We start from the raw sequence: 22,110 nt of genomic DNA, 5'->3' as shown, positions 1-22,110 counted from the left end.
TAAAACTACTATGCTTACTTCGTACAGCTACCTAGTAATTTCCTATCGCAATCGGCGCTTCACCTTTCGGGCGGAACTGCCATTTTCTTTTTCTGCATAGAGTTTGGTATCGTCACGTTGTTGCGTTGTTCCATCTCCTCACCAACACTGTCAAAAGTTATAACCAGGGATACTAACTGGTAGCAGCGACGGCGCAGCAAGCACTGCCTCACGTATTTTCTCTGAATGTGTAGGTTAGTTTTGTTAAATCTTGCCTAATTTTTTGCGCGTGACCTGTTCGCTGTCGCTGCTGCCACGGTTCTTTTTTTTTTTTCTCTTTGTGATCTTGTGTGACAAGCTGTTTGGTTAGCGCTTTGTTGCGAACCCAAAATGCCAACAAATTCAGAGCTTGCCAAGAGGATTGAAGCAATTGAGGCTAAGCTGGAAACTGAATGCAGCCAATTCGCTGACGACATTCTCGGTAAATTTCTGTTGAAGTTATAGTCCACTGGGCTCGATGCTGTTAAACTAAAAAAGCAGGTTGAAAACATGGAAGCAAGTACCGGTGTCTTAAATAACATCGTTGAAAATATGCGGGATGAAAAACTCAAGTTTACAGCTGACAGCAAAAAGCTCATGTCGGAGAACAAAGCACTGTCTGAAAGGGTGGCTGAGCTGGAACAATACTCTAGAATGAACAATGTTGGGGTCAGGGGCGTCCCCTCCACCCAAGGGGAGAACTGCATCGCAGTTATGCAAACCATTGGCGCTAAAATTGGGTGCCCAGTAACGGCTGCTGACCTCGATGTCGCTCATCGGGTCACTACAAAAGTGCACAAGAAAAACATCGTGGCTAGATTCTGTTCCCGCACAAAGAAGGATGAATTTGTCAGCAAGGTACATAAGGCTAAGCTTCACCTAAGGGACATCGGGGTGAAAGCTTCTGTCGACAGTGCGGTCTACGTCAATGAGCACTTGACACCACGAAATAAAGCGCTCTTTTCAAAGGCGCTGGCTTTGAAAAAACAACAAAAATGGCAATTTCTCTGGATCAGCAACTGCCAAATCAAGGCTAGAAAAGCCGAGAAAGCAAGAGTGTACCGCAGTGCTGATGATTCAGACCTAGTTGTCATTAACTAATCGGCATTAAGTTTGTGCCTCCCTTAACCCCTTTCTTCCATCATGGTGTCATATTACACAACGAGCGAGATCAATGACTTCCTTCAGAATAGTAATCGCTCTCTTATTTATTTCAATGCGCGCAGCCTCCGCAAACATCACGATGGCTTCCAGAATCTGCTTACAACACTTTCTTTCACGTTTTCAATCATTGCAGTCTCAGAGACCTGGCTTAGCGAAGATGATAAAAACTTGTACTGCTTCCCTTCTTATAAATCAGAGTATACACACAGACAGTCCAGTAAATGCGGCGGTGCAGCTGTCTATACCTCGTCTGGAATCCCGTACAAACGAAGACTCGATCTCACGTTAGATATTCAAAACTGTGAATCAGTTTGGTTGGAATTCGATACTAACTTTCTTAACACCGATGATAGAAACTTCATCTTTGGTTACCTGTACCGTTCACCTTCCTCTTCAGTTCCAGACTTCTGTATTTCTCTCAAAAAATAATGGCAATGTTATTCGCGGAGACAAAAAATGTCGTAATTATGGGTGATGTGAACATAAATTTAATGGAATCATCCCCGAGCTCTGTCAGTTATTCTTCTTGTTTCCAGAGTTTTGGTTACGAATGTCTTATTAATATCCCCATTCGTTCAGTTCTTGCGGGTTCTAACACTCTAATCTACCATGCATTGTCTAATCTTTTGAATCCACCTGATGCAGGAGTACTTGAAGGTGACATTACTGACCATTTTCCCCTCTTTCTGAGCACTACATTTGCACATTGTTCCTATTTCAACTCTTACACCAAACTTGTTTTTGATAAAAAATTGTTGTCGGAAGCTGTATCTCACATTTACTGGTCTTTCGCTCCTAACACCAATGATCCGCAGGTAGCCTTCTCGCGATTTATAACAAAGTTGTTATCATAATATCATACCTAGGGCCAAACAATTAAATCTTGCTTGCCTCAGTAAGGAAGCCTTCATTGCGGTGAGGCTACCTTATGTCACTCTGAAAGCTTCCTTACTGAGGGGCCCTCGGTGAAGGCTTCCTTGGTGCTTCCTCACCATAAGGTAGCTCCAAAGCTACCTTCCTGCGTCTTTACGCCGCTCCTGGCCCTGAGCGAGCGCTTCACCTCACTGCTTAACCATGTGGCCTTTGCTTGCGCATGCGCGCTGTCGCCCACCTGCGGAGAAGCGCGAGCACGGTACGTTTTGCTAGGCATGGTCGTTTCAGTCACGCGTGCGGCATGAAAGCGTTGCTAGGTGTTGCACAACGCCGGCGTGCCAGCGTTGATGGAGCACATCAACTTTTGCACTGTAATGCGCTACTTTTTTAAAAGTTTAGTAAACAAAACTAGAAGTAAGCGTCCGCGCTTCTCTATATTAGCTCTTTAATTTAAAGACTGTGCGACGATACATTTTTTTATTGAATAATGGTGTTCGCGTAACGCTTTTAAGAGATAATCTCGAACCCAGGCATGCGGCAACCGCTCCTTACGTGAGGACGAGTGAAGGGAGCTTTCAGAGTACGCTTGCTTCCTCCATCGGTCCTTCGCTGTAAGGAGGCCTCACGTAAGGTTAGGAAGCGCTCGAAGGAAAGGAACGTTTCATTGTTTGAGCCTATATATATATATATATATATATATATATATATATATATATATATATATATATATATATATATATATATATATATATATACTGAGAGTCCGGAACGCTACATTTGTCGCTAAGGTCCCTAAAAACTCGTTAAAGCTAGCGACGAAGTTGCAAAGTTCTGCCAAACAGGTGAGAGACTACGGCCTCTGATGCCTCCATCTCCATCACACCGTACTAAAGCGTGGCGGCCTACGCCACCCGGCGTCTCTCAGCTCAGCTGAAAGTGGCTTCGTACGAGCCGTGTCCTATACCTGCTCGTGTCCTCGCCGGCCGATGCGGTGACGACGTGCCTGGCCGGGTGCTCCGCTTGGCCGCCCGCCAGAGGGGCTGTCGGCCTATCCACCCCAAACGCCACAGTTCCGGGCGCCGCCTTACCGTCACCGCCTGGCCCTCTGGCACGCAAAGGGAACAATGCCAACAGCTTTGTCATGTCCGCCGAAAAGAGGTGTCTGAACCTCGGCGAAGTGGTTTCAAGTTGCTATGGAGCAAATGTAACATGTTTTTCATTTTACGCAAAAATATATTCTCTATAGTGGCGTAGCCAGGGGGCAGGCATAGCGTGCACGTGCCCCCCCCCCCCCTCCCTCCCCCGATATTGGTGCTAGTGACGCGGAAGATCGCGGAAGATCGCTCACGTCGCGACAATCTGTTTTTTTTTTTTTTTTGAGTACCGGATACTTTAACACAAAATTCAATGCAGTCAGAGGAAAAAGCCCTGGATTTGATAAATAAATAACACTTTAAAACTTAGTTTAACTTGCGACTACATAGTGCGTGCACATAGGATTGGTCGCTACAGTCAAGAAAAATCACGGCCCATAATAGTTAAGTTTTTCTCTTATAAAACCAAAGAACAAGTTGTGTCTAAGCACTCTCTTCTAAAAGAAAGCAGCCTGACTGTGAGCGAAGACTTCTGTGAGGCAACGCGAAATGTACCCTACAGGCTACGTTACAAAAGACTATTCGTGGGAGAAAATGTTACGGCTACGACCAAGATAACGATGTTTTCTACGAAATAACGCCACGAAACAGAAATTCCGATCCTCGAATTCTGCGCTCAGGTCGTGTCTTACAGAACTCGCGATAGCGAAACGCAAGGGGAGATGCTTGCACTTCATCGAAACATGTTATTTCTGTTGTATTCACTAATATTCGCAGTATATTTAATAAAAGGGACAAATTGTGTTCTCTGGTTGATGACACTGATGCTGACATAATAGCGATAACTGAAACTTGGTTGACTAACAAAGTAACAAACGAAGAATTGTTTCATTGCCGTAAAAGATACGTTGTGTATCGGTATGACCGTACTGACAGAATAGGGGGCGGCGTATTACTTGCTGTTAGTAGAGACGTTGAGTGCTTTAACGTACCGATAATCACTGAAATTGAATCTATCTGGTGTTGTTTAACCATTAATTTCAAAAAAAATATGTTAGGCGTCTGCTACCGGCCACCCTCGAATAGTTCGTTTTGTGATCACCTACATGACTGTCTAAATCAGTTACCAGTAAGATTCCCGGGAGCAAAGATAATTCTTATGGGTGCCTTTAACTTTCCTAACATAAATTGGCCAAGCACATGTCCCTTCTCTAACCCATCATCTAGTGAGGCTAATCAATTTATCGCTATTTGTTCTGACTTTACCTTAGTACAAACGGTCCTTATTCCAACACGTGTAACAGGCACTACGTCATCATTACTTGATCTCGTGCTGACATCATCAGCTGATATTGTATCCCCGATAACGCACTTACCTGGCCTTAGCGACCCCGATACATTACATTTTACAATCACGATATCACTACCACTGAAACGTAAACGATTTAAGGAAATAAAAGATTATAAAAAGGCTAACTTCTCGGCAATAAACAACGAACTTGCTTCCTTTCTCGACACGTTTCTACTTTGCCATCTTGATCGTTCTGTCGAGACAAATTGGCGCCTCTTTAAAGAAAAAGTATCTGATCTAATAAATCGTTATATTCTAGTCCGACGTATATATTCAAATAGTAACGCACCGTGGTATAACAGACACTTTAACAGACTATGTAACAAAAAGAAGCGCCTATTTCGTATCGCTAAACGGTCACTAAATCCTGAACGCTGGTTCTCATACAAATCTGCTGCCGCAACGTACTTTTCAAATTTACGGTCTGCAAAATTTTCCTACTACAACGTTACCTTTCCCAAGCTACTGAAAACTAACAGTAAGGCATTCTGGAGCTCTATGAAAGGAGATAACACTAGAAAGGTTACTCTAACTTCACTAACTGGGAAAGCAATCGCCGACCACGCATGCGCTGACGTGCTAAATACGTTCGTACAGGCCTTTTCGCCGTCTTCGCATGTTACTCCTCCTCCCGAAATACAGCCTAAAAGATACCCCCACATGGACCCCATAGCATTTAATAGTAACGGTATTAAATCGATTATAAATAAATTAGAATTGAAATCGTCATGTGGTGTTGATGGAATCAACATTAAATTTTTACACAGTACTAGTGAGTACTGCTCGATAATTTTAGAATTACTTTTTTTCTCAGTCGCTTCACAACGGCACATTGCCTTTAGATTGGAAAACGGCTAAGATCGTTCCAATTCATAAATCTGGTGATACGCATAACCCTTATAACTGTAGGCCCATTAGTTTGACTTCAGTGCCCTGTAAAATAATGGAGCACGTAATTTATTCTCAGGTAATCAATCACCTTGAATCTAACAACTTCTTTACCTCTAGCCAACATGGTTTTCGTAAAACATTCTCCTGTGATACCCAGCTTCTTTGCTTTACTAACGACTTGCATTCCAACTTGGATGCAGGATTTCTTACGGACTGTATTTTTCTTGATTTCGCTAAAGCTTTTGACAAAGTACACCACACATTACTGCTATCTAAACTCAGCGCACTAAACATTGATACTAATGTACTTAATTGGATAAAAGCATTTCTAACACACCGCATGCAATTTGTAAGCGCTAATGAAGTTAATTCAACTCTAACCCCAGTTAAATCAGGTGTTCCACAAGGGTCTGTGCTTGGGCCGCTGTTGTTTTTAATCTACATTAATGATCTACCTGATAACATTTCGTCTAAAATTTGTCTTTTTGCAGATGACTGCGTAATATATCGTAATATTACTAATGACACTAATATTTCATCTCTTCAGGACGATTTAAACACACTGCATAACTGGACTATAAAATGGCACATGCAGCTTAACGTCAAGAAATGTAAATCAATGCGAATATCCCGTACTAATGAAGCTTGTCCTGCCTATTTACTTAATAACATTCCTTTAGAGAGCGTAATAAATTACAAATATCTGGGCTTCCATATAACCTATAACTTATGCTGGAAGTACCATATCGACTTTATAACGAGCAACGCTAATCGCACACTTGGATATCTTCGTAGAAACTTCTCGCTCGCACCATTATCACTCAAACATTTGTTATACACGACATATGTCCGTCCACAGTTGGAATATGCATCATCAGTATGGGACCCACATCATGCCACCTCAATTAACTGCCTTGAAAGTGTCCAGAATCGCTCCGCTCGGTTTATACTAGCTAATTACCATCGTACAGCAAGCGTAATACAAATGAAGACTACTCTGAACCTACCTTCGCTATTAACCCGCAGGAAACAATCACGCCTATGCTTATTTCATAAGATTTACTACCAGAACGCTGCGCTTCGGTCGGCATGGATTAACCCAGCACCATTCATCTTCTCACGTAGAGATCATAGGCATAAGGTCCATGTTCCTCGCTCTAACGCACTAACACATTTGCAATCATTTTTACCTAAAACATGCAACGAATGGAATGGTCTGCCAGCATCTATTGTTAATATAAGTAATCCTGTTCAATTTAGAAATGCTTTAGTTAACTACATGTAAATCATGAACCTTGCGTTCAATATATCATGTGACTTATTATTGTATAAGTACTATTTCTTCAAATTAACTATGTATGTATTTACCTATCGTTCCCAACCTGTATATTGAAGTGTATGATGAAATTTCTATGGTGAACTACGACTACTATTTTTTGTGTAAATTATTGAGCTAGTGTAATTTTCTATATTTACTTATACTGTGCCTTTCCTGTATATCATTTTTTACTTCCTTTATGTAGCCTCTCCCCTCTATAATGTATATTTACTCTGATGGTACTGTAAATAAATAAATAAATAAAGAAATAGATAGTATGCGGCCTGCCCAACACCTCCTCACCCTCTCCGTCCGCGGTCAAGTACGTCGACCCTTCCATCACCCTTCCCGAAAAGGTTTCTGGCTACGCCACTGATCCTCTGTTGCCCGTCCGGCCAGAACAGTACACCTATACTCGATTGTCTCGTGGTCGCGAAGTCCAGTACAGCCTCAAATAAAAGCGTACGCGCTGCCCGATCTCCGAACTCATCTGTCGAGTGCCCGTGGCGATGAGAAAACAGGTGGGCAGGGAAAGCTCGCACAGTCATTGTGAATAAAACCGCCACAGACACAGGACGGAGGGAGACGACTACACGGGGTGGTCCTGCGCTCTGTCGTCGTCTCCCTCCGTCTTGTGTCCGTAGCGGTTTCATTCACAATGTCTCACCAACTGACCCACAACTTTACCTTGCTAATCTCGCGCAGTCACGTTCGAGGCGCCAACACGAGCACTGGCCACTCACGGTTCCTGGTGCGGTGTCGCAGCAACGCCGGCGACCGTCGCAGGTTGAACCTTTGGTGCTCGCATGTACAGGGTGGACAAGCTGAGCGCCAGTACCAAGGCCACCACTCCCACAAGCAGGTAGGTGAGCAGACATACCCACATGCTGTTCTGCGGGGACACACCGTTGCCAACATTAACGGCGCACTTCCAGAGCGTGGATACGGTATTCCATCAGATGTTCACAAACAGCGATTATAAAGTCTTCCTCGACTCCATCGAGCGCGCGGCACCGCTGCCTTACTTGCACAGTAGGGTGAAACAACCCTCGTCGACTATGGCCCAAACAATGAAACGTTCCTTTCCTTCGAGCGCTTCCTAACCTTACGTGAGGCCTCCTTACAGCGAAGGACCGATGGAGGAAGCAAGCGTACTCTGAAAGCTCCCTTCGCCCGTCCTCACGTAAGGAGCGGTTGCCGCATGCCTGGGTTCGCGATTATCTCTTAAAAGCTTTACGCGAACACCATTATTCAATAAAAGAATGTTGTATCGTCGCACAGTCTTTAAATTAAAGAGCTAATATAGAGAAGCGCGGACGCTTTCTTCTAGTTTTGTTTACTAAACTTTAAAAAAGTAGCGCATTACAGTGCAAAACTTGATGTGCTCCATCAACGCTGGCACGCCGGCGTCGTGCAGCGCCTAGCAACGCTTTCATGCCGCACGCGTGACTGAAACGAACATGCCTGGCAAGACGTACCGTGCTCGCGCTTCTCCGCAGGTGGGCACACAGCGCGCATGCGCAAGCAAACGTCAAGTGGTTAAGCAGCGAGGTGAAGTGCTCGTTCAGGGCCAGGAGCGGCGTAAGGACGCATGAAGGTAGCTTTGGAGCTACCTTATGCTGAGGAAGCACCAAGGAAGCCTTCACCGAGGGCCCCTCAGTAAGGAAGCTTTCAGAGTGACATAAGGTAGCCTCACCGCAATGAAGGCTTCCTTACTGAGGTAAGGAAGATTTCATTGTTTGGCCCTATGTTTCGTTGAGCATTCGCTTGGGGAAAGCCGCCGAGCAATGTTGCAAGGGGCGCCAACGTCCGCTAGACCCGACTGCGCCTCACTTGTCACGGCGAAGTTACAAAACGGAGTGCAGTGTCAGAACAACCTGCTGAGGTGTCAACACTTTCCTCTAGGACACGCTTCAAAATATGAGAAAAGAATATTCGCAGATGCATGCCAATCTGACAACTTATTAGCGAGCTGACAGTTGTATATGCGAGATCTCGCACCTTTCGGAAGTACAATTGGATTGTCTGCGTGTTCACGGCCTTACTCGAAAGGCAGTAAAACTACTGCTGCGTTCTACCGCGGTCGCGCATGGCTGTTATCTTGCGGCTTACAAGTAGGCTGTGTTGCAGCACAACGGCGTCAGCCTTTCACCCCCTGAGCCACTTGATTTTGTTTTCGATTTGTTTCGATGTTGTTTCCTTTCTAGAAGACAACCATTCACTAGCCACCATTTTTTCTGTGGACGTCAAAAATTTTTTCACTCAATACCGCACGATGAGCTATTTCGTAGTGTGATGACGTGCATCGAAGAAAGTGGCGAAGTAGATTTTCGCAATGCAACCGGGTTGGGGGGTCCTCGGAAAATTTCATGTCCCTTCTCGAATTTTATCTAAGTGCAACTTTCATCAGGTTCGAAAATAAGCTATTTATTCAGAAAAATGGTGTGTGTATTGGTTCATCTGTGGCGCCTGCTCTTTGTAATAATTTTTACCGTTTGTCGACCGCGCTCTTAAGAGTGCTCTAAACAATGACTTGGTTCAAAGTTTTAGATATGTTGACGATTTTCTTGTGATAAAACAGACTAGCAACGATTGCTCCGTTACAGTAGCTGACATATTAACTCTTGTCAATGACAATGGCAAAAGTTTAACTTTCACACATAAGCTATCTAGGGAAGTAAACTCCAGTTTTTAGATTTGCAGCTATCCTTACAAACAGGTCACGCCTGTTGGATGTACTCGCCACGTGCACGTAAGGAACTTTTACCTCATGCGTCTGCGCACTCAAAGATTGGGAAACGCGCCACTGCTTTGTAGTGTCTAGAATCTTCGTTAATGAAATCCTGTCATCACACTGCGAGCCAGAGTTCCATTGCGCAGTTAAATAGGCTGCAGGCAGCGGGTTACCTAAGTGTTGTGGGGACGTCAGCCTCTGAGGTATTGCTTCCGAAACTGAAAGGGAAGCGGCACAAAAGTAACTGTATTACACAAAAGAAGAGGCCTGAAGTTGTGCCGTATTGCCATAGAGTGGCTCACAGTCTAAAGAATGTCGCCACTAGGTCAAAAATCCCAGTAGTGTTTCCTGCTCCTCAGAAACTGTCAATGTTGTGCAGCCGTATTTCTAAAACAAGCAAAAAAAAACAGGTTGTGAAAAGAACCATGCGAAGTTTGTAGATTGCAGCGTCAGTGTGGTATATAAGGTTCCGTTTTCATGTGGCAAAGTGTATGTAGGGCAGTCAGGCCGCTGTGTTAACGAGCGCCTCAGACAACATGAGCGATCCATAGAGACAGGCACAGGTTCTCATTTGGTTCAACATTGTAAAATATGCAAGTGCAAGGCTATGTTTCGTGATACTACGATATTGAAAAAGAGCCGTGATACCACCACCCGGGAATTATCGGAAGCTTTCTTCATACAGTCATTGGGATCACAGTGCATTAGTGGGCCTTCTTTAACCTTGTACAGCTCTGAATAAGGTTTTTTTGGATTCTGTCACATGAGTGCGCTCTGGTGATCGGATGTTGGTGGTTCCTGCACATGGTGCTCACTGCGCATGTTCTTCTAGATTCTGCTGTCTATAAAGGAGTGACGCAATAAAGTGATGTCAGTTGAGAGTAGCGCCTTGCCCTGTCGTCTTTCTTGTGTCCGTTGTGTTGCGCTAAACAATGTAATCATGAATTCGCACCAACTAGCCCGCCAACGCATTGTACCATATATACGAACCACTAGCAGATCTCCAACACGACATCAGAAACAAAAATTACGTATTAAGAAACTGTGCATATATGTTGTCTATTGGAATGAGATATATATAGGCAAAACAGCATTTATAATCATTGAAAATTACGTGTTAAAACAAATTATGGTGGTTCCTGTTGCCGCTGCGTTGCATTTACATTCGAAATCGACCATGTCATCGCATACCGGCGACTTCGCCGCATGGTACGCCATTGCGGGACTCCCTCTTAAGAACTTCGCTGTACCTAACGTACACTAACGTACCTACACTCATATTTCGGCGTGAAACTCAAGAAATGAAACTTGGACTATGACTCTCTCTTCCAGTGATCAACCTCTTACCGCAAAATGAATGAAAATAATGTTTTAAAAGAATACGTCGTCAGTTTAAATCGATTTAATGTTTCTCTTTAGTGGGTCTCTTTATAAAGTCGGATAATGTGCTACCGACGCGTAGTAGCGACCGTTTCTGTCGCGCGCGATGCAAGAATCTCGACGCAAGCGGGTCGACGGCGTCTCTGCGTGCTCGTGGTGCCTTACAGCAAAGCCGCGTGAACGCCAGTGCTGCCGGTCATTGCACGGCACAGTGCCAGCGCTTCTCTTTGCCGGCCGAGCTAGAGAGTCCTGTGGTTACACACTCACGTATGGCGCCACCAGGTCCAGGCAGACTGTGTTCAGGGCCGACTCGTAAATGGCGTACGCAGGGCCACAGCGCCCAACGTCTTCCTTCACCTGCAGCATGACGTTGGCGTAAACTTACGTTGAAGCTGAGTGGGGGAGGGAGGGAGGGAGGGGCGCACAATTCAGCCTGTATTAGAAGGAAGCTTTGCCTATGGCCCTATGCCACCTGTTCGAGTACATGTAAAACGCACAAATGCTATTGTCAAACCTTCGCCGTACCAATATGAAAAAAAATTGTTGCATTAGAGAGAAAAGGTTAAATTCTAGTGACTCTTGAAAGATCTCTTTTATTGCTTGAAATATGTTTTCTTGAAAGTTCCAAGAATCAGTAAGCTTTAAGAAACTGCATAAACACGCAGTTTACCAATTGGTGACTCTGCGCCATGAACAGATATCGCAGTTACGTAAGCTGCAACCCTTATAGCATCCAAAGCAAATAAATTTCCCATGTGTGTTTACAACTTGCACTAAGTTACTACAATGTTTACGAGTGTTTTGCAAAAGTCCTAGTCACAAATTGCTGGTATATTTCAGAGCAGTGTATAACACACTAATTGTGTCCCCTTTAGGTTTATTATAAGGTGCGGTTTACACAATTATATCTTATTTTTATTGCCGAGTTACAGAGTTGTAAATTTGATGTTTATTCTTGAAATTATCGCGTTGTTTATTATCTTTAATATAATATTGATGACCCAGTCATACAATAAATCTGCTCCCTACATTCGGCAGATTTTACCCTTCTTTATTTTAAATAAAAGAAACCTCATCAGATATGGCGCAGTGGCGCATGTATTTAAATACGACCTTCTGAGTTAATGCTTCATGACTACAGTGAAAAATGCGCAAATACGCAAAGCCGCCGCGCTGGTATAGCGGCAACGGTGTTAGCTTAATGAATGAAAGTCCGACCTTAATTTTTTCTTCCAATAGTTAACTCGCTACCGCAAAGTTAAAGATAATAAGTTTTGGAACACTTCAGCAGTCTATAAACTTATTCGATGTTTGTCTTTACTGTCCCTTTAAAGTGTAGCTTAGAGTCACAGGAAGGCGAGCTGGTTGGTAGGAAATCTTGTTAGAAAAAAGTTAGGCGTACAGACACGGGTACAAGAAGAGAGATGTCCGTTTCCCTCTTCCTCTGCACGCTTACCTTTTTTCGAACATAAAGTGCACAGACAGGTGGGCGAGCATCATCTTTGTCGAATACGAATTTAATACGAATGGCAAGTACGGAATATTGAATAACCAAACACAGACGGACATATTTACAGCGGGAATAACTATTTCGCTATATTCAGGCATCGCGCCTGTACTCGCGAATGTAAAAAAAAAGTCATATAACAATTAGGCACAAAGAATCAGTTAAACACAAGGTCACTAACTGTAATTAAAAAACACACACACTGAGCGAATAGCCTCTAAACATCTTTAAAGCCTGGTTGCAAACGAGTTTTTCAAGAATGCTGTATGACTAAGTTTCTAAGAACGCTAAATAAATAGTTGGTGGAAGAAGATCAGCACTTTCAGAAAAGAAAGAAAAGCTGCTGAAGGACTTGTACGGTGTAGACACAAGTAACAGAGCCCATTGCAACAAAGAAAGGAAAAAGAACATGAGTGGTTTTAACGTAAAGATAAGACTCCTACATGACTACACTGCAAGCGAGAATCGCAGGCTTTCACGTAGGCTTCCGCCGCGAAACGCAAAAGAAAGCTTGCATTAGCCATTTTGTTTCCACATTGCTTCGATAACTTCCTCCGTTGTTTCCCATCTGATGACTTCCGATACTTTCCGACAGGCGAAGCACAGTGATCAAATTTTGAAGAGTCGGTTCTTCGTACGGTTTGCTTAGTTTCAGATAATCGAAAATACCAAATAGTTCGTTTTCACATATGAATAAGAATAGTTGGTGTTTAATAGTGTATGCGTACTCTAAATGTGGAATATTTGGCCGCCCCTACTGCTACGAACGGTACAGTCGTTACGGCACTTGCCGCTTTCGCCATGTGAGACACGTAGGTGCCGACCAGCTGGCTCATCTGCTGCTTGTAGCGTCCCGATCCTCCCAGCACGCGGGTCAGAGCAGGCCACAGTCTGGTGGTGCGAGACGCGAGGTCGGTCACTTTCTCCCGGTTGTACTCCTGCACCACGTGCAAAATGACGTCGATAAGCGCGATTTATTTTTTTAAACGACGAACTACAGGCTGCACTTGAAGTTCCCTCTGTTTAAAAATAAGAAAACGTTCGGCATTCGGATTTCGTTTTTTCGCGAATATTCTAATTCCATTGCACACAAAACCTGTCGTTCGAACACCTCTATAGAGTTTCGAATAGTGCGGGTGATGCGTGCTCACATCGATGCTCTTGCCTTCGACCATCTTCAAGGCCACGATTTCCTCCAGGATCTGCACGAGCTGCTTCTGGAAAGCCAGACGCAAAAGAGAAATGGGATCGAGCTGTGCGCTTATTAATCGCTTTAAAAAGTGTTGCTCGGCACGATATTCATGCTCCGGAGAAGCGCTGCGCACTGACATGCTTCTACTTTGAGACTGAGTGTCTCTACCAGTGTGATTGCGTAACATTACTATAAAGAATGGAGCAGAAGCTTGGAGGTAAACAAAGAAGCCTGGGAAGAAGTTGAGGACCGCGCAATGAACGGTGCAACGAAAAATGTTGGGCGTAACGTTGAAACAGATAAAGACAGCGGTGTGGATTAAAGAGCAAATGGGGGTAGCTAATGTTTTAGTTCACATTGAGAAAAAACAATGGAAATGGACAGGCCGTGTAAGGCGTAGGGCAAGAACCCGTTGGTCTTCTATTATTACACATCCGCGAGACGGGAAGTGCAATCGAAGAGGGCAGAGGATTAGGTGGTGTGATGAAATGAGGAAATTTGCAGCCGCAAGAAAGGCGTACTTTGAGGTCACTGGGAAAGGAATTCGGCCTGCAGTGGACGTGGCTTATACGATGAGATTATAGAAAGGTTCCTTGTACTAAAGCAAAGCAAGAAGTTTGACAAGTTAGTTCAGGTGGATGGTGGAAAAAGCGCAACTTTAACGCATAAGGGCGAAAGAAAAACCGAGCCCATAGAAACAGCAGATGCACATACGTACACATGTGTACGCATATGTTATATGTATGTAAGATCTACGGACAGATGACACACATGCGGACAGAACGTGTTTGTCAGGAGACACGAGCATGGACAAAAATACAGAAAGGGACGTGGACACGGTTGTGTGCAGTTATACAAACCAGTGAGAGCAGGAGAAACACATCGAAAAACGAGGAACGACGAACCGTTCCCGCGTTGTTGGCACGAGTGGATTCTGTGGTCCTGCGTAAGCCGTCAGTATAAGGTAGTGCGCGAAGTTGCGGTGGCGCGTACAGCCCCGTTTGTTTCGTTCTCTAACGACGTGGTTATGAAGAAACTCGGTAAAATATGCATACTGCTACAACACCTGCGTTGTATGCCCCGCATTCTTCTTCGACAAAGGAAGCCGAGCTTCGTGCCGGGGAGCGCATGCGCGGGTTCTGCCGGGCTCGGCAGCTTTGCTTTCTGAGCTCGGTCGGTTGCACGCAAACGTCGAGCTCCGAGTTCTGCTTCTTCGTAAGCTCGTCCGTTTTCCGTATTTTATACCTAGCTTGTTTGCTTTTTAACGCGTCAGCATTAAGAGTGCAAAAGTGGAAAGAACGTGTGTGTGTGTGAATTGCGGAAAGCCAGTCACGTGGTAGAGGTAGACGGTGGATGGGAGCGCTTAGAAGAGCGTGTGCGTGTATACATAATACAACTGACGGTAGTCTTCTTCGGACCACCGTCAGCTGCACTTCGCTGCTCGAAGAGGCAGTGCGTGTGTCGAGTAAGCTCCCGAACAACACTTTGCAACGCGGTGAACGCGGTTTAAATCACGGATCCGGGCCCTCAAACAAGCGCGACGTAATACTAATTCATTTCTCTCGCTTTTACCGCCTAAATCGCCACTTAATCTTTATTTTTTCATCTTCGGTGGCGCATACAAATCACCTGTCACGAAGCGAATAAACCTCCTTGAACCAACGAAGCATTGGTTTCCATGCACAGAGCAGAATTCAGCTGCGCACGTTGTGAACGCACGTTGTGAAAAATTTGCATTTATACATATTTCCATCAACTGATTGCAGTTTAGGTTTTCGGAAGTCAGGACATGCGTGAAATACAGGTCCCCCACCCATTTTTTTTTTTTTTTTTCTTTCCAAGCTCCCAGCCTGCACTACACGGAGCGTAAGTTTTGGAAGGCAGAGAGTCGACGTGTCGCCGGGACGACCTCGCCGACAGGCGCACCTTCTTCGGTTGCCCCTTGGCGTACTCGTCCACGGTTTTCTGGACCTGCTGCAGGATGTCGGAGACCTTCTGCTTCGTGGTCGCCTTTCCATGCGAAAATACGAACGTTTCCGTTACTGCGAAACGATCTCGTGCCCGCGTACATGTCACGTCGCACTGATCATTGATACTGATTGCTGTCACCATCTATAATCTTTCTTTATTTAAGATATTGAGAGGTAAACGCAGATCACTGTACATGCGTGGGAAAAGAAGACTGGTAAGGTTTTGCAGCAAGGTCGCGTTTTATGGCCTGGATCATTCAACATACGATTTACAGCAATCACCAAGTTTTTCAAGAAAAGAAACTGCGAATCTGCCTTCGTCTGCGCACCTCGCACTAAGTAACGACTTAAACGTACGGTCTATGTCACTTCCGTCATCTACAATACTGCAGAGGATGGCCTTCGAGGCTCGCTTCCACTAATTTCTCAGGCGTCCGTACGAGAGGTACAGACGAAGAAAATATAGGGATTTTTTAATATAAACAAGCAAAAAAACCCGCCCAGTGTTACATAGAAAGGGCAGGGTCACCCGCCGTGGTTGCTTGGTGGCTATGGTGTTAGGCTGCTAAGCAGGAGGTCGCGGGATCGAATCCCGGCCACGGCGGCCGCGTTTCGATGGGGGCGAAATGCGAAAACATACGTATACTTAGATTTAGGCGCACGTTAAAGAACCCCAGGTGTTCCAAATTTCCGGAGTCCCTCACTACGAAACGCCTCATAATCATGTTGTTTTGGCACGCAATATATCATAATTTAATTTTAATTAACGATCAGGGTCATTCATAAGATGCTATCTTTCCGAAGAACTGGAGCAGAACAGAGCCGCGGTAAGCGCAGAACCTTTTTTCTACGATTGTAAGTGTTCTTTAACAGCTGATCTAAGTTTCAGCGTAATAACGGTATGTATTGTTGTGAGAAAAATTGGCATATTAAAATAAACATAATGCCGGCCAACGAAGGCCTCAGGAGGGCACCTGAGGTTGCGGTAAGGCGAAGGAATTCGGTTGCCATCTATGGACTGGGGCCACCGAGGTCAAAACGCGCCAGGGGGTTGTTAATATGCATAAAGATCGGCTGCCCGCTTTTCTCACTTTTCACTGAAATACAGCATCTACGTTTCAACGTCTCGCCGATGGTATTGCGGTGAAGCTACGGACGCGTAACTGCTCCTTGCTGCGACGCCTCCCGTGTTAAGCTTTTCGCCGGGTACACAGCATGTTCGCCCGTCACTTTTCTTCTTAACATGATGCTTTTTAGCGCCGAAACTCAAGAAAGAAAACAGAGAGAGGCCAAAGGAAAGGAACGACGAGCGCTACACTTCTTGTCTCTCTCTCCGTTTTTTTTTTCTTTTTTGGAGCTTTTGCTCTAAAAAGCATCATGTTAAGTTAACACCAACTCGCCCAAGAAGAAGTCACCTTCTCTTGTTTTTGCGGCATGCTGATGGCAGTAAAATCACCGTAAAATGCTTGCCGAAGTTTCTGAAATATGCAGAATAGCAGCTCGCAACCGACGAGCACGAAATGTAACTACGAACGTGAAAAAAATAAAAAATCCACGAAGATTCGCACGACGACTGTACATTCGCAATGGCGGCAACTGCCCGTCTCTAGAAGACAAACAGCTCCACCAGGGCAAAAGTGCGGCACTGCGTGTATATCGGCTCGGCTCTTTGCAAACGGGGACAACAAAAGTGTACTTACGTCTTGCGCAGACTGCCGGATATCCGTCAACTTCGTCGAGAGGCGTACGAAAGCATCCGTGTTGAAGTTAAGGCTGTCCACCTGTCACATTATTCGGTAAAGAGATGGTGAACAGCGAATTAGATGTGACAGCGCATTCTCGCAATTTGCAGGAACATTTCGAGAAGTAGCTGTAAAGGTCTTTAGGTCGCCATGCCAGTGAAACGATAAAATGCACAAGGACAATTAAGCGTGGCAACTTGGCTCGTGCAATATTACCCGACGTATTTCGCGGCGGTTTTCGACCAAACAACATTGGCACCGATTTTGTGGCGCAGATAATGCACCCGATATCTGCTCTCTACACATTATATAAACTGCTAATCTCCAACCGCAGTATCAGCTGCACACGCTTGAGCCCTAATTTGTAGTTTTACTACAGCGCAGTTAGTTTGTAATTTAACTGATTGCACTAAAGTGAAACGTTGTCAGAAGAGGTGAAACACGACGAAAATTCTCATCCCAGTTTTAATTTCGCGGTCAGTTTAATTATACTCAATCAACTACTCCGAACCTGCCTCCGTATTTCTAGTGTTCTCTTCTGATATATCAGCGTTAGTTTGGTAATATTTTTGCATTTGCATAACTGCTTAAGCGGTTATAAGCTTCTTGCAAGTCTCTCGACATGGACTGACAGGCGTCAGCATTCTTCGTAATGCTTGCACGGAAGGCAACTTCGTGGGGCATTGCAGGAACACCTATGAGGGCGGAGCTTCTGCACATGCGTTGCTACGCCAAGCAGTCCGTCAGCGCTTGAGAGTGCTTTTTGTGTCGGTTTGTCGAAGCAGATACTGAATCAGCGTCGCTTACTACTTGCGATAGTTTCGGATTTGCCAAAACGCGAAAGAGCAATGCGGAAAAAAAATCTAATCTGACACTGAGAGGCCCATCTGATGTCTTATTTCAATACAGGTGCTTTGATCAATAAGGTTTCTATATTTTCTGCTTTCGAGCAAGAGCGCCGCCACGCGTCCCCTTCGCCGCGAGTTGTGCGCGAGTGCGGCTCCTCGGCTTGCAGTCGGAGCAGCGGCGGTTTCCGTTCGCGAATCACTCACGTCTCGCAGGTAGGACGCCACGTTCAGGTCCTTGAACTGAACCAACTTGACGTCGTTCATCTTGGACTCGAGGTCCGTCAGCACGGGCGCACCCGTGGGAACGAGCGGCGCCTTGGGGTCGGCGAAGTGCGCGAGCTTCTCGGTCAGCTGAGCGTCCGGCACATCCGACCAGAGCCACGAGAAGGCCCAATCGCTGCCCACAGACCTGTACATCATTTATTTATTTGTTTGTCATTTTATTTTCTTGAAAATTTAAATAAAAATGAGAACTAAAGACGTGCATACTTAAAACGTTCCCTCTCTCACATGCAGTTTTGGCAACGCTTATCAAGGCACACTGCGATCTGTGGACCTCCGACACCGTGAACATGCTAATTAGATAAAGAAAGGTGACAATTAAAAAGTCTACATTTTGTTTTACGGAAATATTACAATAGATTGGCAGATGTTAGACGAATGATACCAATGGCATATCAAATGTTCGTAGCCGTCTCGAGTTACTGAGACTATCTTGAAGCGCGGTAAGTTAGCTAATTAGTTACCTTCATTTATACAAAATTTTAGACATTTATTTGAGGGCATTAGTCGTATTTGTAAAGTTGTAGCGTGTGCTCTGAAACGCATAATACAGTTATTTACATGACCTTATCTTTTACGTACTTGTTTTTTTTACTAAACGCTAAAAAATCCAATAAAATGGTAAAGCCTATACTATTTCTAAACCAAGACGCCATGTTACTAGAACATGGCACTGCTGCCTGCGGCGGGGTTTCCCAAAACAAAACGTCTGACTTTAGCGAAACCATGCTTTTTTTTCAATTGATTTGTTTGCAAAAGCCGTCGCGCCCTCAGAGGAAATGAAACACAGGGAAACGCAGAAGGAATTCTCTTCCCTAATCAATGAAACCGAGAAATCAGGATGGTTAAACAAACACACGGTAACCAATTTATCATCGAGGAAGCTTACGACCGAAGAAACTTCAATCCTGGCAAAAGGTAACAAATTCAACGTTACCACAGATAACCCACCCCTCACCAAGATGATCGCCGCCCTTGAGAGCGGCATCCAGCAACTGGACCCCAAAGTGCGGGAAGAGGTCAGACTGAAAGCAATCAGCATAATAAGGTCCAATAACAACCGCAGGAGAGAACGCAACTTATCTCCCGACGAAATAAGAGCAGTGAGAACACTGAAAGGAGGTACAAGCATTGTAATCCTACCGGGGGACAAGGGGAACTCAATCGTTGCTTCGAACATACGGGACTACGAGGAAAAGGCGTCCGCCCTACTTGACAGCCACGACTACGAGAAACTAAAGAAGGACCCCACTACGAGAACCCTATCGGTGCTGAATAAGACGCTGGTTGAAATATTCTGCAGCCATCCAAATTCTCGAAATCTCTACTAAACATTAATGTGTAGGAACGGATCCGCCCCAGCTTTCTACGGTTTGCCAAAACTTCATAAACCCGGAATCCCCTTCCGACCAATCGTAGACTTCCCGTGTTCTCCCCCTGCGATCACTATCCACTTACTTGCATCAGATTATATCACCACTCACCGGAAGGACAGCATCCCACGTGCGCGACTCCAACAATTTCAGCAAACTCACATCAAAAGTACGTATCGAAGATGATGAATGTCTGGTCTCTTTTGATGTGATCTCTCTGTTCACCAGAGTACCCATTAAGTTAGCTATTTCAGCAAACAGGGATGCCCTGGAACGCGACGATACGCTCAGCGAGAGAACCCCCTCGTGTGTGGACGAGATCTGCCACCTTCTTGAACAGTGCCTGTCCAATACCTATTCTACCTTCCGAGGCAGCTACTACAGACATCTTAAGCAACTCCTATGGGGGCATCAATTTCCATGGCCATGGCTAACTTGACTATGGAGAATATCGAGGAGAGAGCTCTAAGTACTATTTTTGCCCCGAAACCAAAAGTCTTCCTCAGGTACGTGGATGATTGCTTCTGCACTGTGAAGACGGGGCAAGTCGAAAACCTGCAGAGACACTTAAACTCCATATACCCGGATATACAGTTCACATATGAGCGCGAACAGAACGGATCGTTCCCATTCTTAGATGTAAAAGTTACACGAACAAATGGCATTTTAAAATTTTCAGTCTACTGAAAACCAACCCACACGGGCCGCTACCTTCACTTCCAATCCGACCATCCGGCAAACCACAAGGCGTCTGTTGTAAATTTTTTATTCAAAAGAGCCGAAACTCATTCCTCATCGGAATCGGATCAAAAGAAAGAAGAGAGAACGGTTATCAACAAACTTAAAACGAATGGCTACACAGATGACTTCATTGGAAAAACAACCCGACAATAAAAGAGAAGAAACAAACTACGGGACCTCCAGCCGTTGACTTCTCCTCAACCCCAGAAACGAGTGTCCTTCCCGTACATCAGAGGTACCAGCGAAGCGCTCAGCCGAATGTTAAAAAAACAAGGCCTCAAAGTGGCGCACAAACCCATAAACACTTTCAATATCCTCCTCCCTAAACCAAAAGATCGTCCACCAAAAGAAAAAGCTCAAAGCGTCGTCTACAAAATCAGCTGTGCCGATTGTACGGCGTCGTACATCGGGGAAACCAAAAATCTAAAAGAAAGGATCAGACAACAGGAGAACGACGTCAGAACATTCAACCGTATACGCAGCAGCGTCGCCGAACACTCTGAAGACGCCGACCACGAAATTGCTTTCCAGGAAACCCAAATCCTTCAAAGAGAGACGAACTCGCGATAAAGACTACTACTGGAGTCATGGCACATTCAGAATACGGGGGCTAACATAAACCGCGTGAAGGGCAACCTACCCTCGGTGTATATACATGGCCTTGGCGACATGACGAAAAGAAGAAAAAGACACCCAGCCGGATTTCACCAACGCCAAAACGTCGGCGCTGCCCCGAACCTCCCCCCCCCCCCCCCCTCCCGTTAGCGGGACTCTCGCGGGTCAAGCTCCGGTCATCCCAGCCGCCCAGCACCAGGGCAGCCGTCTCACCCTTTTGTCCCCCCCCCGCCTTCCCGTCTGTGAAGTGTCTCCCCACCTTCCGTACTCTCCCTTAATTTTCTTTACAAAAGACCCTTTAGGAGCTGCACACCGCCACCCCCCGAAGAGTAACCCCTGAAGAAGGAGCCGAATGGGCTCCGAAACGTCGTGCTAATAAAATTCAGTTATTTGGTTGGAGTCAGTCTGCAAGTCCTAATAGGCGCCCTAAAAAAAGCTTCCGCTTAATTTTGCCCTGCGCACAACAGACTAGTGAAACTAAGAGTTTCGATTTAAGCTAGGTAACTATACCGACGGATGGTCAGTACTCAATGTAGTGAGTATTGACTCAAGTATTGACTCAAGAGTGTTGACTGTAGTGACTCAAGGAGTGTTCGCAGCGACTGCGGTATTAGCTTACGAAAATATGGGGGGTTCTTTTTTCAAGATCTTCGTCAGCAAAACAAATAAACATCAATGAAACAGGATGCAACACAGCGCACCGCAAAATAGATTTGAACTCACAACTACCGCATGGCTTTACTATCACTTGCGCTGCAGCAGCCACCGTATGTCTTAACTTTTTTTTTTTTGCTACTTCCTTGGACGTGTCACTGTTACCTCGCTTTCTAGCGTCAGCGCCATTCAGGCGCTATGTAGGGGCCTACGAAACGTCTATTTTTGTTTTATTGCGACAGCAACAATATGGCCACTCCAGGGGAATTTTGTAGCGTAGCTCTTGGCAACCATTCCTGCGGGGAGTGTCGGCGTTGTCCCTCGTAAACCGAGCGAACGACCGCAGAGAAGGATGAAACCGAA

General features: G+C 45.2%; 1 long non-coding RNA gene across 1 annotated transcript in view; it reads left to right on the top strand.

Moving 5' to 3' along the window:
• Window positions 1–22,110, top strand: part of LOC129383310 (uncharacterized) — a 48,428-nt gene that overhangs the window by 1,319 nt on the left and 24,999 nt on the right. Inside the window, exon 2 of the long non-coding RNA XR_008611177.2 lies at window positions 7,415–7,571. This is a non-coding gene — a long non-coding RNA (uncharacterized lncRNA). The remainder of the gene's footprint in view (window positions 1–7,414; window positions 7,572–22,110) is intronic.

This window comes from Dermacentor andersoni, chromosome 8 (genome assembly GCF_023375885.2).
Source record: "Dermacentor andersoni chromosome 8, qqDerAnde1_hic_scaffold, whole genome shotgun sequence".
NCBI classification, from domain to species: domain Eukaryota; kingdom Metazoa; phylum Arthropoda; class Arachnida; order Ixodida; family Ixodidae; genus Dermacentor; species Dermacentor andersoni.
Note: the sequence above shows the minus strand (reverse complement) of the source record. Positions and strands in the feature narration are given on the sequence as shown.